We start from the raw sequence: 17,127 nt of genomic DNA, 5'->3' as shown, positions 1-17,127 counted from the left end.
GACCTGGATCCATGCACTCTTGAAGAGCCCCAGGTGCTGCGTGCAAGCATGCTGTGTCCATTTCTGCACTTGGTCTGGTGCACTGATGTCAGCCAATCGAATGTCTGGTAGTGCTCATGACCCTCCCCTTTATGTGCTATTAGAGAACCAGTGTCATTTGCTTGCTTGAAGCTCTGGAAAGCTGGAAGCATTTCCTAAGGTTGAGGCGTGTGACCTCTAATCAACATGCGGGAGAAAGCCGCGTGTTCTAACACACGGTTTGTGGCTGACCATCTGTTCAGAGAGGAGGATGCCTGTGATCTGCAGACTTCGCCTTTCAAAACTTAGTTTCAGAGGGAAGATCTAAGGAGAATTAATGGTAAAAAAAAAAAAAGGCGTGTAAGGGATCATATTAATCAGTTTGCAGTCACTCAAACTTCAAAAAAATTTCCTTTGAAAACAACTAATTTGCACAGCCTCTCGGCCTGTAATGATTCTCTATGAGTTATCGGCACGGATTTCACATCAGAAGCTGTATGCTGCAAAATAGAAGACCTTTAAACCTCTGTTCAGTTGGCTCTCGCGCACAGAGACTAATTTTCCTCTCCCTTTACCTCCATCCTGCCTCTTTGAAGAAATTGTTGCAAGGAGGGATTTTCTGCATGACCTGTTTCAGGGTCACTTTATGAAGACAACTTTCCCCAAAGCCCTTCCCCAGCACTATTTCAGGAACACTTCTTTCCCAGCCAGTGTGTTGTCAAGGTCACGTGCCTGACTCTTGTGCAGCTGCAACCAGTTCTCCCGGATTCGCCCAAGGTGGGAGCAAGTCTTTACAGGAACACAGAGCACAGGGCCAGGGAGGGGACAGCAGGGTACTGCCTGGCCTTGAGCCGGTGTGGCGGGGGCATTGAAGGAGACAGCTCCCAAGACACGGTAACTGGCATTCTGGTTCATGCCCTTGGACCTACTGTCAGGACCGGGTGTGCGGAAGGGGTTTTAGATACACAGACCATTTGTTCTAATTTAATTCCTATTTTAAACATTTCAGTTGACCTAAAGGGACTCTTAAAAGTTGATTTGGTGAAACTTGGCTTGCCCGAAACTGTAGAAGAATCTTAACAGGATCATCATTCCATGGCCTCAAGATGCTGACTCACTGAGATTATGACCAGATTAAAAACAGCAAAAACAAAAACCAAGGAGGACTAAGTCTTTTGTGCCATATTTAATCTTTGCAAAGGGGGGAAAATGCCTTCAAATCATGATATTCAAAAGCATGGCCTGGTTGACACAGTTTGCATCAGGGGAAAACAACGTGGGTTGTACGAGTCTGGGATGTATTATGGTGAAGGCCTTTCGGAGCAAGGCCCCCCGGACTCCACGAGGGTCTGCACTGGTTCTGGGGTTCCGGGCTCCGGAAATGATGAAGAGCAGCTTCTGATTTCACAACTGGATCTTTGCTTCCCCTCCCTTCCCGTTCATATCCTATATCGCAAGTTTATTTATAAAATACCTCACAGTGGAGTAATTCAAAGATTGGTGGATCTCAAGTGGCTAAGCTGGAACTGGTTATCAGAGGAAAAACACATACAGATGTTCATCTGCTGGACTCGCCCTGTTTCATCCACCTGTTTGATCTCAGGGGAGCTGCAACGCCATTTATTTCAGCCAGTAGGGGACAGATCCTAAAGATACTGAAACTGTTTTCTATTGAGGATAAACTCTGCACCGTGTTATGGATCCTCACCGTTTCTTCTTGATAGTTGAGAAAACGAGGCCCGGAGTTGAGAAGTGATTGTCAGGAGGTTACTCAGCTAGCTAAGAATTTTAGCCAGAACAAAGAGCCCTATCTTATATTCCTCCACTGACCCCTTCTTCCTCCCCTACCGACTTCCTTCTTGAGCTATACTTGCTGATGCTTCCAAAGTAGAAATCCTTGCAACACCATCTCTTCACTGCATTTCCTCATTGCTCAAGATTTTTACAGATTCAAGATGTTCTTTGAAAAGAGAACTTTCCTGAAGTAAGCAAGAATTCCAGTAATGCCCCAAGGCAGACTTTTTTTTTTTCTTCCTTTTTGGCTTCAGCTTACCCCTGACTCATGTCTCTTGATAACTGAGTTCTTCTATAACAAGAACTTTAATGATTTTCGTCACTGGCTCTTCAACCGTTCTTTGGCCTGATTTGTTCTGTTTTCTTGGGTGGTTGGCCATGAAACTGGAACCTTGAGAAGGAGGAGGCAAGCTCTGCCGTTCACACTCTTCTCAGCCAGAGCTGATGGTGGCCCACGGATGTTGTAGCTTAAGATGGTTTTCTTGGATAGTACCTTATGTAGAATTTGTAGCAATTTTAGAATTTCTGAGCAAACCATTGAAAATGATTTCCTCCCTTTGTGGCTTTCAAGAGCTGGTCTCAGCAGTAAGGTGACAGACTCCATTGACAACTCAGTAGCCTTTGGAAAGGAATGCTCTGGATGATGACAGGTGCTTCCAGGGGTTTTCTGCACCTGACCTTAAAGGAAACAGTGGGAGGTGAGTGATGGGAGATGAAAATATATGATGTTTTTATGCATGCAGCTGGTGCTCGGAGTTTCTCTCACCATAAACATAGAGACTCCCCACGTGTGCCCATGTAAGGTGACATTCAGGATAGGTAGTGATGAGTGTGACAGAGGCACTGGGCACTCAGAGTGGACCGTTACAGGCGGTGCTCTTGGAGAGGGGGCCTGGAGCTCTCCATACCCTTCCTCACCCAGGAATTGTTTCTTTAGTCTGGGAATCATGGGAAGGTCCAGCAGGTTCTTTTTTTTTTTTTTTTTTTTTTTTTTCAACATTTATTTATTTTTGGGACAGAGAGAGACAGAGCATGAACGGGGGAGGGGCAGAGAGAGAGGGAGACACAGAATCGGAAACAGGCTCCAGGCTCTGAGCCATCAGCCCAGAGCCCGACGCGGGGCTCGAACTCACGGACCGCGAGATCGTGACCTGGCTGAAGTCGGACGCTTAACCGACTGCGCCACCCAGGCGCCCCATGTCCAGCAGGTTCTAAAGAGGGGCTGGACCACCCAGGGGCGGGGGCGGTGGCTATTTACTAATGAAAAAGGAAACTTTTTTATTTTAAGTTTATTTATTTATTTTGAGAGAGAGAGAGAGAGAACAAGCGGGGGAGGGGCAGAGAGAGAGAATCCTAAGCAGGCTCTGTACTGTCGGCACAGATCCTGATGCAGGGCTCGAACTCACCAACCATGAGATCATGACCTGAGCCAAAATCAAGAGTTAGATTACCCACCTGGGCCCCCCTGAAACAGTGGTATTTGACAATCAATTCCATCATACCCAGTGGAGTACCGGGAGCAGCTTACACCAACTGGTTGTTACCTTCTCGGGAATTTTGTGAGCTGGTTTTTAAACATAGCAATTGGGGCGCCTGGGTGGCGCAGTCGGTTGAGCGTCCGACTTCAGCCAGGTCACGATCTCGCGGTCCGTGTCCGTGAGTTCGAGCCCCGCGTCGGGCTCTGGGCTGATGGCTCAGAGCCTGGAGCCTGTTTCCGATTCTGTGTCTCCCTCTCTCTCTGCCCCTCCCCCATTCATGCTCTGTCTCTCTCTGTCCCAAAAATAAATAAAACGTTGAAAAAAAAAATAAACATAGCAATTATCACACATTAAATAATGTAAACTTGTATTTAAAACAAGCACAAGTGATAAATACCCCAAACTCTACACTCATTTATTTAATACCTTTTACTTTTATCTGTGCTTGCGAGGTTATTCACATCTCTTATGTCTGGATTGTGGAAATGCTGAGTAATGGTTTACCACTGCATTCTCTCCCAACTCCGTGTTAAGTGTTGCATTTTCATCCTGAAATTGGCTGGCTATAAACCAAGCTTTCCTCCCAGTCTGTTGACTGTCAAACTGGTTGTTTCTGGCTGGGTATCTGCCCTACTCCTTCTCTGGATTTCTGTTGTGTTGAGCGTTCAGTACTCACCAGGACTTACCAAGGGACCCGGCTGCCAAAGTCACTAAGAAGATAGAAGCCATGAACTAGATCTTACACAGAGGGTGAGCCCTAATCACTAAATATGGGGGCTTTTTCTCCAGAGTCACCACCCCCACACAGTTGGTTACTCTGTCTTTCTAAAGCTGTCTCCTCCACTGACTTGCTGGCCACCAGATTTCACCAATTCTTCTAACTCTATGTCAACTCTTTCTCCATCCATAATCTTTGTCCTAAAATGTGGTGTTCTTCAAGTTGCTGCTCTGGTCCCTCTTGCTGGGTCCCAGGTAGCTCTACTCGAGACTCATACAAATGTCCCTGGTGGACCAAACTACTCAACATCACCAGCACCACATCTGTTACATCTATCTTATCCAAAAATATAGGCTTTGCTTTTGATTTGTCTGTAGTTATTAATGAAAGACCAATTTCCCCAGTCTCTCAGTTTCAAAACCCTTAGTCATGTTTAAGTCTTTATGACATAGTTTTTGTATTTTTGACTTATTTCTCTTCTAGAGTATAGGCTTTCAGGTGGGGTCACTGTTGATTGTTCCCATTACGCCTTCTACATAATGCCAGCCTTAAAAAATACCAAGTATAGTTTGTTAAAGTGTACAGTTCATTTAGAAAGTGATAATATTTTATTTAAATGTCCTATAATGTGGGGCAAACTAATACCGCTTTATTTCAAGGGAACAAGGTGGGGCCTAAATCCTGATGGTTGTGTGAACAGAAGCCACTGGAAGGTTACTTGAAAGGGGACATCTTGTTTATTTGCCTTTGGCTAATGGGGATGAGAAAAGGTATTTGTGTGGTGTCTGTGCCAGAGAAGATAGAGAAGCTGTTTCTCTGGCCGTTCATTGTGACATCTGTTTCCTCACAAAGGGAGTCTCGGCAGGAGATGGGGAGAGGCTCTCTGCCTTCTGAGTGCCTCAGCCTGTAAATGTGGTTTTTTTTTTTTTTAACTTTTTTTTGGTGTTTATTTATATTTGAGAGAGCCTGAGACAGAGTATGAGTGGGGGAGGGGCACAGAGGGATCCGAAGCAGGCTCCAGGCTCTGAGCTGCCAGCACAGAAGCCAACACGGGGCACGAACTCATGAACTGTGAGATCATGACCTGAGCCGAAGTCGGATGTTTAACCGACTGAGCCACCCAGGAGCCCCAGCCTGTAAATGTTTTAACCAGTGGTCCCTCCTAAGGCTCCTGCTCACATCCCAGTTCCTGGGAGGCCAGGGGAGGGGTGGGGTGAGTCCTTTCCGCACATTTCTTAGACTCCTCCATAGCCTCATACGTCCCCAGGGCTGAGTGCTTCCGATGAGGTGCAGAGAATCCACATTATGGTTTCAGAATAAATGGGATTTTCCTTTTATCATTTCCCTTTTCCTTCTAACCTATATTTTAGGTATCCGTGTTTATACAAATTCAATTTTAGCATGCAGTGCTTTGAAGATGAGGTTATTTCGATATTCATGAACTTGTGAGATTATTCAAAGAAAGCAGCATATAAATGGTGGCTATTTGAGTGAGTGAACACGAAGGTACATGTGAGGGTCAGAGGGAAAGATAGAGGGAAACTGTGAGATTTGATTAATAAGTGTAGAAATGCAGGGGAAAAAAGCACTTTCTGAAAAGAGGAAAACAAACCCCATCATCAAGGTATTTCAGTCAGGATTCTTATAGGAATTGAGCAGACCACAATGTGGTAGGATTTGGATAAACAAACACATTTTCAAAAAATGTTCATGCATGTGTTTACTGTAACCACACTAGACATTTTATCACATGGTAGGATATTTACAATTTCAATAATATCCACCATTTACCAGTTAGGCGTTGACCACATATTTGCCAGGAACTCTTATCTATAATTCATATATAATAGATACCATTTCAACTCGGTCCTTCTGAGGACTTTGTAAATTGTCATCCTGACTCACATTTGGCGTCCCGGAGACTGAGAATGGGTAGGGCCATCGAGACTTGGCCACGTGATGCAGTCGTGAGCAGAGAGCGGGGACACTAGCGTGTCCAGCTAGTGGGGACACACTCCAGCTCACTCCCAGTTGTGGTGGGAGGTCTTCTGCAAACGCTTTGCCTTAATATGTTAAGTGGGTTCTAAGATGAATATGTGGAGATTTGCTGGGGAAAGAACAAGCAAATATTTTCTATTTGTAGTCTTAGAAACTTACAATCTGATTTTTTAAAAAAAAGACATTTTTCACGCATTTCGCAAAATAAATTGGAAGTTATGATTCCTATTTAAAACATCCCCGAGAAGTGTCAATGACCATTTTAAAAGAGGTGTTTGGGGTCTGGGCTTTTGTTTGGAGAAGAAGGCGTACATTAAGCACCAATGTATGTATATATTCAACACACTTACATCGAAAGCTATGTTTGTGATCCTCAGAAGCTCCCTCTTCAATCTTACAAGAATATGTAATTTTCACCAAGTGTCTTCGATGCAACACAACCCATTTGTCAGTCTCATGCCCTTGAGGAAGCTGTAGCTGATCCCTGGTTATCGACTGTCTCTCCTCTCTCTCTGTCTCTCTCTTGTCTGTCTGGGGGAAGAAGAAGCTGTATAGACCCTTGCATGGATGGAGAGCCCCACAGACACCTGGGAGAGCCCAGAGCAGACCAGAGAGAGGCTGACTCCCAGCATTCCTGGCTCTACCCGGTGTTTCCTTTTATTTATTCAGCATTGCTAAGTCGATCAGCATACGGCTTGGTTCTTTAATGACTCCAGGCATTTCTCTGAGCACCACAATAATCATTGGCCAATTCACGTTTTTCATTCCCACTCAAGCTTCTGCAGGCAGTGACATGTCACTGCCTCTGCCCACTGAGAGCTTTCCATGGGGTGCGGCTGACCCCCCGCTGGGATCCTGCCCACATCTCACTTGCCTCCCACACCTGGGGCATACCATCCATGGCCACTGCTGCCTCCAGGGGGGACTTGGCAGAGCCTTCTTTGAGGGCAAAGGACAAATACAAATTAGAAAGAAGAGGCTTAAATCTCCCAGTTGAAAATAAGGGAAAAAACTTCTGTCCCCCTCCTTTTTGTTTTAGATCAGTTACCTGAGAAAACATGCTATTGTAAATTCTTTCCCCTCTCTAAAGTGTATAGAAATCCTTTCGCAGAGTAGATGGGTCTCTGGTGAGCTCTAGGACCCAAGGGCCTTTCTCAAGGGCCAGGAAGCCACCTCTGAAACACAATCATCTGGGAAGAAGCACCCCCATCTCCCACTTCCCGTGGGGGGCTAGAAGTCTGACTCCTGTGGGAGCTTGCTCCAAGTTGCAAAGCTACCTCGTGTCCTAAAGGTATGAGAAGTTTGTTTTTCCTCTGAATAGAGCTATGCAGCTCACACAGATGGGCACCCCCAGGACCAGGGGACTCTAGGATGAACTCTACATTGACAAATGGTGCCATCAAGGCGTCTCCTGGAGGACTAGTTATCGCTTCACCTTGATAACGTGTATGTGATGTCTTGTATCTGCTTGGCTATGTTCGGGGTGAGATTTCCTTCTGTCTTTCCAATCTCTTAGCAGACTGACTGCGATGCATGCCACATTCTGGTTTAGAGCTTACTCAGTAATAAAAGTGTTTTCTTTCCTTTCTACCTTTGCGGAGAGGGCTTCTGGGTTGGAAGGAGATTTTGCTTTTATTTACATTTCCCCCAACAAGGGATAGGGGAGCATCTGGGAGAGTCCTTGTCTTACTGGCAGAGAGAAGCCGGACTCCTGTGGAGTCTTAAAAGGGGTCTGTGGACACCTCTCTTCCCTGCCCGTATCTGGCACAGGGTCAGTGCACCACGCTTCACCCTCCTGCCTTATCACCCTGAGTCATCGGGGGACAAAGTGCAATCACCCTCCACTCACCCCCTGAACCTTCTTTCTGGGACCCTCTCTGAGACAGATGGCCCGTGCCTACACCCCACATTTCCTGGGGAGGAATCCTCTCCCTATGCTTTCTTCAGCTATCTCCCCCATTTTCCAGGCTCCAAGGGCCTGTGAGTGAATGGCTATCAAGTGAATTGTCCCCCCTCAAATTCCTACGTTGAAATCCTAACCCCGAGGACCTGAGAATGTGCCTGTTTGGAGAGCGGTCTTTAAAGTGGTAACTGAAGTAAAATGAGGTCGTGCAGGGGAGGAAAAAGTCTTCCTTCTACCCTTCTTGGATATGTGGCCGGTCTAAGAATGAAGCTGACATAAAATTGATAAGCAGGAGGAAAAAACCAATCAGTTTAATTACATACGTATGCATGGGAATTTCACAAAAATATGAGACTCAGTGAGGCATGCAGCCAGATGATTGAGATCTATGCCACCCTGAGCTACAGAAAGGACAGAGGTTTGGAGTTTCAGTGGGGAGCGGGTGGCGGGAGACAAATTATGGGAAAGGGAGGGAGGAGATTATGGTAGAGTTTACTTTGTTATGCAGATGACAGTCTCTCAGGTAACAAAATTATCTCTGGGAGTAGTCCTCTTTCTGGAACTGTACTTTGACTAATGGAACTTTCCTTTACAAAAGGGGAGATACGTATTTTAAGCGGTTGGGGGGGAGGTAAAGAACTTTTTCTGTGTCTGCTGGTTTCCCATCACTTTAACTCAAAGTGGCACCTTCTGAACCCCTTCAGCCCTAATCCAACGTGACTGGTGTCCTTGTCAGGGGAGAAGGACACACACCAGGGGAAGGTCCCGTGAAGACACAGAAAGAACATGAACCACCTGTGAGCCCACAAGAGAGGCCTCACAAGAAGACAGATGCCTTGATGCTGGGCTTCCAGTCTCCAGAAGTGTGGCAAAACAGGTGGGTGTGGTTTAAGCTGCTCGGTCTGTGGCATTTTGTTACCGCAGTGCTAGCAAACTGATACTATGACCCAGGAGCCTTTCCGCATGTGTCCCCTGGTCATCTTACTGTTTTCCCGACATGGACAGGGAGTCACAGGAGGCCTCAGAAACTTCGGCTGTAATAACACAAAAAACATCAATGCGGTCATTTCCTACACGTATTGATCGAAAAAGTCTCCCGACGCCCTCTCTTCTGTTTAATCAAGGCGGGTACACAAACGTTTTAGCAGCTGAGGAAAGCTCTCCCTCCATCCCGTCCCGTAGTGGGCCCACGGGTGCCTCTCATGATAATACCAGAGACTACTGAAACAGGTTATTTTCTTAGTGCCCTTTTGCTTGTAGTCTGTGTGCTTTTGAGACAGGAAATCTATTCCGAGTTTGAGTGTGTTTTTGACGCCACGATCCTTCCGTGTTAGGAACTGAGCTATGGAAGATATTTTACATGTGATTTTACCCGGAATTTACTTTTGGTTCATCCTCAGTGTGTCGGTTTTGGGGCCGATTCCAGACACCTGTTTACAACAGCTCCCCAGGGCGTGCGCCCAGGTGGATGGCAGGGACCCTGCCTCGAGTGGGCAAGAGAGTGACGATCTTGGTGCACCAGATAGAAAATGCAACTGAGTGACATTTGATTTGTGGCTTGTGGACAAGCTCACTCCAGGCAGGAATAAAGCATTTGATTAAACTGCCATTTACGGAATCATTAGTTTCCTGCTGTGCACGCTTGATTGCTTGTGTGCTTAAAGCCTGCATCTCATTTGTGATTCACTGTGTCAGGAGTTTTGAGTGGAACGCAGCCTGTTGCTTCCTTCATGCAGCTTGAGTTTCTTGAACTGCCCCGTTTTGTTATGCTGGGAGACAATGGTGAACACGTTGGCTGTGGAATCACAGCAGTGGTAGTCATGTCATTAGATTAGAAACCAGGACAATTGTCCAGTCATCACGCTTTGTAGAGGTAGCACGAGCCCTGGTGGTTATGGAATACATAATACTTGGATGGCATTTTATTAATTAGCATTTTCCCCTGCTTGCCTGGGATGACGGTTCGTGAGTTCTAAGTGAATGTGAGCACAGACAACAAAGAACTGCCTCAGTGTCCCAGTTACCATGCCAACTATCTTCTATTCACTTTCTGATGACATTCTTGATTGATTCTTTAGGGAACTCTGGGTACCACACGAGCTTAAGGCTGTCTTTCTTCTTGCTATCTTGACAACAACATTTCTCTTCTCTCCAAGGAAAGTATGAGCGCATCTTCATGGTGGGTATTATTTCCACCTGAGTTTTGTAACTTTTGTTAGGAAATACTTATCAAAATTAAACAAATGATGCCATTCTTACATGGATAAAGATTTCTCTCTGGCGGTATTGGGGCTTTGCCTGAAGGGAGCAACCAGAGCTGCAATAGCCTATGTGATCCGCTAGGTGGAGCCGCTGGAGAAAGTATTTGCATTCAGCGTTTGAAATGATGGAAGAAATAAATAATGAGACTCTTGATGGGTCTGTGGATAAAGCGATGACTGTTTGCCTTTTTTGACAACGGTGGTAGAGATCTCTGGAATAAAATATCAGCTTGACAGCTTCTTATCTATCCAGCACAAAATTAATTACGTTTCTAGTTAAGCACATTAAGAGAAAATAGACTTTTGATTCAAATTTAGGCATGCATCTTATTTTATTTCATTTGTTTTACCTCATTTTATTGATTTTTTATTTACAGCAGTTCCTACTTTTCTGAAGGCAAAAAACAGGGGAAAGAAAATGAAAGAATAATCCTCTGTTGTCTTCATTTGTATGTATGAATGCAGCCTTCCCCGTGAGGTCTCTATCCTGTTTGGCTTTAAGCCTTCTCAGGCAAGATATTACCTCCCTGGTAATGGAAGCGATGAACAGCTTGGGCATATGTGAGGCTCAATACATATTCAATGCATAGCATTGTTCTCCCATTTAACAAACATCTTTATTGAAAGACAACACACGGGCTCTTTGGGGCCACGTAGAACAAACACACCCTGAGATTAAACCATGGACCACTCTCCATGTGCCCTGCTCTCATGCCCCACTCTTACCTACAAAAATGTTTCATTTTGTTTGGGACTAGTTCTGCTTAGAGCTTATCCAATCTAAGCTTTGATTCAGGTATTTAGCCAATTGCTATTGGTATTAGAATATGTTTGTGAACTTTGATTTTACATTTTAGTGATGCAGACTCTTTTATTAGCTAGAGGAGAGGCGCTCCTTCTCTAGTGAGCTCAACCGCTATTATGGGTAGATGTGAATAGTTATGACCTCTCTGGAGAGCAACGTGGAACATACAGTGGCATTTAAAGGGCACATATCCTTTGACCCAGCCATTCCAGGGCTTGGGATACAACCGATGCATGCTTGCACCAAAAGTCAAAGGCACGTGTGAAGATTTTTTTATTGCAGCCTTGTTCTTAAGAACAAAAGTCTGGAAACAACCTAAACATCTACCACTAAGGGATTGATTGAATGAATGAGGGTATGTCCATACAAGGGAATGCAGTGTAGTTATTCAGACAGATTAATTACACTGACTTACTGAAATGTCACCCATATATTGACATCTCTTCAAACAACATCCAGGAACAATTAAGTGAAAAAAAATGCAGAATGGCATTTGTGACATGTTACCACTTGTATAAAAAGTAAGGAACCATAGGGACACCTGGGTGGCTCAGTCAGTTAAGCATCCGACTGTGGCCCAGGTCATGATCTCACGGTTTGCGGGTTCAAGCCCTGCATCGGGCTCTGTGCTCACAGCGTGGAGCGGGAGGCTGCTTTGGATTCTGTGTCTCCCTCTCTCTCTGCACCTCCCCCACTCGTGCTATATCTCTGCTGTCTCTCAACAATAAATTAGTGTTAAAAAAAATTTAAAAAGTAAGGAGCCATTAATTATGTAGCTACAGGTTTGTGTGGATGCTTAGATGGCATAGAAAAATCTGGAAAAATGAGCAAGAAAGTGACAGCTGTTATCATCAGGAAAGGGAGCCAAGGGGAAGGGGGGGCATGTTGTTTCTCTATATTGTTCGTCTTCTGTGTATATCCTGCAAAGTACATTATGTGAAACAAAGTGGGTTCACTCCCTAAATGAAGCATCAGCGTCTGGGGCATCGTCGGGTGGTTCGGGGGTGTTGGTGACCCCTGCGTCCCTGGACCTGGCTGGGGCCTCAGGGTGGACTCTGAGCCGGCTAACACTGAGGAACAGGGGGAGGCCTTGGCTCTCTGTGCTCTGGGGCCGAGGCCCTGCTTCGCCTCCAGGTTCGGGCTTGTGCACCGGCCTTTCCCTCTGCCCCCACTTGGCCTCCATGCAGGGTGACAGCTGCTAGGTCGCCACAGGACAGAAGCCTAATGGGCCCGGGAAGTAGCTTTCCAGCTCTCTGAGGCTCGCTTCTTGGAACAGGCTGAGAGAGCGACATGATGGATGCCTCGACCGCCACCTCCCTGGGAGGACGCATCGCTAACTTCATTGCTTATTGACTCAAGGCCCTGCTGCAATATGGTGTGAGGGACGCGGGGATTTGCTGACTCTTCCAAGGTTACGGGGATTGTCACTGAAATGCATGTGATGCTCTGAGCCGCCTTCCGACTTTACGCCTCAAGTTTGTGCTCTTCCTTCTTTACATTTAACGCTGAGTTAGACTCTGGAAAGTTATGGCTTTGCAAACCCGGAGCTCTTAATGCCAGGAGGGCACAGCGCTGGGCGACACGAATGTTCTAATTAGACCATTAGCTCCATAATGACCGCATTAAGAAAGAAGGGAGGGGGTGGAACCCACACAGCGTTCTAACTCTACAGCAATTGCTGCAAGCTTTTTTTCGAATTACCGCTGCCCTCATTTTTTTCAGACCTGCAGCTTGGATGCGGTGCCTGTCAGAGGTGCTGCTGGCCATGTGAGCAATTTGCAGCGAGCAGGTTCGAGCTGGTGGCGCTCCGGTGGGCCAGGTCGGCTGGTCCGTTGCCTTGACCGGCCCAGGCTGCCGCGGGCTAGCTTCTGGTTGCTGTGGTACGGACCCTGCCCTTCCCGAGAGGGCTGTTCACCAGATCTGTGGGGGAGTGGGGACCGCGTGTCACTTAACGGCCGGGGCTACAGTGATGCCTTTTTGTGGAGTGGACAGAACCAAAGATCCCAGCCTTGTCAAGGACTGGTCCTTTTAACGAATTACACGTCAAGGCTAACGAGTCCGCTACAACCTTGACTGTATCTTTCCACGTGAGATGCATAGGATCGGCCATTCAGCATACTTTCTCTTGGAGGCACATTTCTTTGTTTTTCCTTCATTAAATAAATAAAGCCAAGCTACCTATCTTTAGGTAATGTATTTTCACTTTCCCCCCACCCTGCTGTGACTCTATTAAGACTAGCTGTTTTAGCCAACCTACACTGGCTGGCACCCGGCTCTCCCAGGGGGTGAGGAAGGGGTACAGGGCCGCAGGGGGGCTGGGCCAGGCCAATCTCCACGGTGTCCTCGATGTTTGACAATATTCGGATTAAATGAGCTGTGGAGAATGTGCCAGAGGGAGACTGTATTGCTTGTAGAGTGTCAGGGCGGGACTCGTTGGAGTTCAGTAACTGCAGGATTCCTTAACAACTCTGGGATTTTATGGTGAGGCGGCTGACTATTTCAAATGTTTGTTTAGCAATTTCCTGAAGTAGAAGTTGGTTGAATAAAACAAACCGAAACATCAGCCTTCACTGGCTTTCACTGGCTTCGCTGGCTGCCTGTCTCCAAATAGCTCTACTGTGTTCCTGATCACAGAGGGAGCGAGGGCTTGGGTGGGGGCCACTGCTTTTCCTCACCTGACTTCTCCTAACGTCACGTCGGTTTGTCTCCTTATCCCTGCAGCTCTAGAGTTGTAACCTTCAGATGGAGATTCCCGGGGCTTCCTTGTAAAGCTGTGAGGGAATCAAGAGACCAATCACAATCCTCAAGTTCCCGTTTCTCAGGAGACCAGAGGAAGAGGGGCCTTGATGTTCTCTGCACATTCTTCTGTAAGCTTCTCATTTTGCCTCAGCGGAGGGCATTTTCTCATCCGCTCTGTCGGTCCTGTTCTTTTCTTGAAATGTCATGGGGGGTGATCTAATGTCCTTGTTGGACTCAGCTTCCTTTCTCTTTCTCAGCTGATGATGAGTGACCTTAAGTTCTCTTCCACCATTTCTCTGCTTGTCTGCCATAGCGGCACGTGGGCAGAATGTCTGAGTCTAACTTTTTGCAATTAGGTTGTGTTTTATGGAGTTCGAGTATGGAGACCGGGAATCAGAGGTAAACACCTTCCTTGCTGCCTCCATCAGGGGTGACCCTCTTCCCCTGACTAGAAGATCCTCCTGCTAAGAGAGACACGAGGACATTAGGTGATTCCACCGGGTCCCTTCATTTACTGTTCCACAGGATGCACTTCCTTTACCCTGGATATGGGATATTTCCCCTCTTATTGTTTTGTGATACGTGTTACTTTTAGAACTGGCTGAAATACCTAAACTCTGTGCCAACTCTTTCAGTAGATGTTACTTTTCATTGGGAGAGTCATTCTGTTAGACCCAGTGACCTCTAAGTTGGGTATCGTATCGAAAATTACAGAACACCCAGTTAAATTTGAATTTCAGATAAACAACACATAGCATGATTTTCCCCTTGAAATTTATCTGGCAATCCTACCTCTACAGCTACTACCCAAACACACTCTGTCTGAGAATTCTTCTCTAAGAATACCTTGACAGTGAGGATTCCCTTTTCTCTCTGCGTCAAGAACATCCCCAAGAAGGCTCATCTCTACTCTTCATTTTGAATTATAGAGGAAGAAGCCCTCTACCTTGTTGAAATTCTTGTGATTTGCACACATTCCTACCCAGTTGATGTTGGTGACTGCATTAAATATATTCCTGAAAAATGTACACTAAATTATTAGAGCAAACGAGAAGGGCGGGTGCATTTGTGTTTTGAAACCACTATCGAAGTTAAGAGCAACGTTCTCAGGTTGCCCGATTTGGTATAATAACAGGCATCTCTTTGCCTCTGCAGCTCATTTGCAGTGAATGTCTTTTGTGATGAATTAAATGGATTCAGCCCGCTTCAGCATTTAAATAATCACAGCTGTTGTTTATTGCTTCGCATTCTAAAAGCAATAGAAGTGCTTGCTTAAATAGCCCTTTATGCCAAAACACTCAGAAGTGTAGGATGCTTGTAGATGGCAAAGGGGCATGGTTATTTTCCTGGCAAATGGAACCTTTTCTGGAATAGTGACAGAACATCTGTATTTACCAAAGAACCTCAATCCTCTTATCAGAGCTTGGGAAGTAAGATTCCCCCCACGCCCAAGGTGGCTACTCTTTTGTAGTGGAAACAGGAGGAAACTTGAAAACAAGGGAGGGTGGTGGGTGGGGTCTGAAGCTACCATGGCTTTTATATGAATTGCAAATCATACTCTGAAGGCAGAGGCACTGTGGGCCTGGGACTCTGAACATAAAAGTGGAACGTCCGACACCCCAATATTATGCTGCTTATACTCACTTTTCCACTTAATAGGGTGTGGTTTGTGTTTTGTTTTTCTTCCCCTTTGCTCTTGAGTTTCCCTTCTTTTATGTGTAGTGTTTTGCATATAGTAAGTTCTGAGCACTTCCTGGCTTTTTTTCTTTTTTTTTTTCTTTTTGCATATTCTCAGGTGGTAAAAACACTAATTAAAAGACTCTCTTGAAGACCAGGAGAGGCCAGCTAATTAGCCATCAAGAATTCTCATCAGTCTTTGACAAATGGTGTTGGGAAAACTGGATGTCCCTATGCAAAAGAATGAAATTCTTCTCCCCCTTTTCGTACACTGTTCACAAAACTCAACTCACTATGGATTAAATATTTAAATGTAAGACCTGAATCTATAAAACTCCTAAGGTAAACATAGGAGCAAAGCTTTACGACATTGGTCTAGGCAATGATTAAGGTTCTTTAATCTATCACCAAAACGACAGGCAACAAAAGCAAAACTAGGTTTAAATAGGCCAGTGGGGCTACATCAAACTAAAAAGTTGCTACTTGGAAAAGGGAAGAGCAGAGTAAAAAGCGATCAAAAGAAAGGGAGATTTTTTTTTTTTTTTACAAGCCGTATGTATCTGATAATAGGTGAATATCCAACAATTCAATAGTAGAAAGAACCCCCAAATAACCTGATTTAAAAATGGGCAAGGGACTTGAATAGACATTTCTTCAAAGAAGACACACAAGTGGCCGGCATGTGTATGAAAGGATGGTCCCATATCAGCAGGAATCGTCAGAATTGTGAGGAAATGCAAATCAACATCACAACGAGAGATGGTCTCACACAAATGAGGATGGCTACGTTAAAAAACAATAAAAGAGGGGCGCCTGGGTGGCTCAGTCGGTTAAGCGTCCAACTTCGGCTCAGGTCACGATCTCACACTCCGTGAGTTCGAGCCCCGCGTCAGGCTCTGGGCTGATGGCTCGGAGCCTGGAGCCTGCTTCCAGTTCTGTGTCTCTCTCTCTGCCCCTCCCCCGTTCATGCTCTGTCTCTCTCTGTCTCAAAAATAAATAAACGTTAAAAAAAAATTTTTAAAAAAAAAACAATAAAAGAGAACAAGTGTTAGAATGTACTGTTTAAACCCTTGTACACTGTTGGGTTTAAGCAGTGTAAGCTAGTGTTGAAAAATAGTGAAGTCACTAAGGAAAACAATGTGGAGGTTCTCAAAGAATTATGCTAGCACTGCCCTACTGTTCAGAGCCCCACATGCAGGTATTCAAAAGAATTGAAATCAGGATTGCAAAGAGATACTAGCGCTCGCCTGTCCATTGCAGCAATGTTCGCTATCGCTAAGACGTGGAAACAGCCTGAATATCCGTGGACAGAGGAGTAGATAGAGAGAATGGGGTACATGCATACAATGGGATATTACTCAGCATTAAACAAGGGAATCCTGCCACCTGCAACAACGTGGCTGAATCTTGAGGACATTATGCCGAGTGACGTAAGCCAGTCGCAGAAGGACAGGTACTGCCCAGTTCCACTTACGTGAGGTGTCTAAAATAGTCGAACTCCCAGAAACAGAGGGGAGGCTGGTGGTTACTAGGGGCGAGGGGACAGGAGACGAGGGAACTGCCATCCAGTGGGTACAGAGTTTCCGTCACACAAGGTGAATGAGCTCTACAGGTCCGTTGTACGATACCACCCAGGGTTAACAGGGCTGGAGAGTGCACTGAATTTGTCAAGAGAGTGGAGCTTACATTAAGTGTCACACACACACACACACACACACACACACACACACTTCTTA

The 17,127-nt window shown here is 45.7% G+C and overlaps 1 long non-coding RNA gene across 1 annotated transcript in view; it reads left to right on the top strand.

Annotated features, from left to right (window-relative positions):
* The first annotated feature begins 269 nt into the window (after positions 1-269).
* LOC123587722 overlaps positions 270-17,127 on the top strand; it is a 32,911-nt gene continuing 16,053 nt past the window's right edge. Inside the window, exons 1-2 of the long non-coding RNA XR_006707477.1 lie at positions 270-2,510; positions 8,614-8,786. This is a non-coding gene — a long non-coding RNA (uncharacterized LOC123587722). The remainder of the gene's footprint in view (positions 2,511-8,613; positions 8,787-17,127) is intronic.

This window comes from Leopardus geoffroyi, chromosome D3 (assembly GCF_018350155.1).
Source record: "Leopardus geoffroyi isolate Oge1 chromosome D3, O.geoffroyi_Oge1_pat1.0, whole genome shotgun sequence".
In the NCBI taxonomy this organism is placed as follows: domain Eukaryota; kingdom Metazoa; phylum Chordata; class Mammalia; order Carnivora; family Felidae; genus Leopardus; species Leopardus geoffroyi.
Note: the sequence above shows the minus strand (reverse complement) of the source record. Positions and strands in the feature narration are given on the sequence as shown.